This window comes from Artemia sp. Qi Xiang Cuo, chromosome 7 (genome assembly GCF_049724085.1).
Source record: "Artemia sp. Qi Xiang Cuo chromosome 7, ASM4972408v1, whole genome shotgun sequence".
Lineage (NCBI taxonomy): Eukaryota > Metazoa > Arthropoda > Branchiopoda > Anostraca > Artemiidae > Artemia > Artemia sp. Qi Xiang Cuo.
The window spans coordinates 44,925,490-44,925,851 of NC_142800.1; positions in this window are offsets into that span (position 1 = coordinate 44,925,490).

Here is a 362-nt window from a genome sequence, read left to right on the forward strand (position 1 = left end):
CAGGAGGAATAACCCTCCAAGCGTTGACAAATTCAAAAAATCCCTGGCTTCAAATCCCAACATATAACTCAAATTACATCTCCCATTAAGAGGGAGACAGGGAGAGAGACAGAAGTTGTAACTGAATAGTAACAGTAGTGATAATTAAAAAAACCCTTTATTATTAACATATTTTATGCTATTCAGAATAAATTATAACTATTATTATTCAACTAGTTGGAAAATAAATTGTTTTCTGGGGCAATATTTCTTTCCAGCTAGATGGCAAAATTAAGTTTTGCTGGGGAGAAGTTATTAGTCAGCTAGTTGGCAAAATTAAATTTTGCTGGGGAGAAGTTATTAGTCAACTAGTTGGAAAAGGA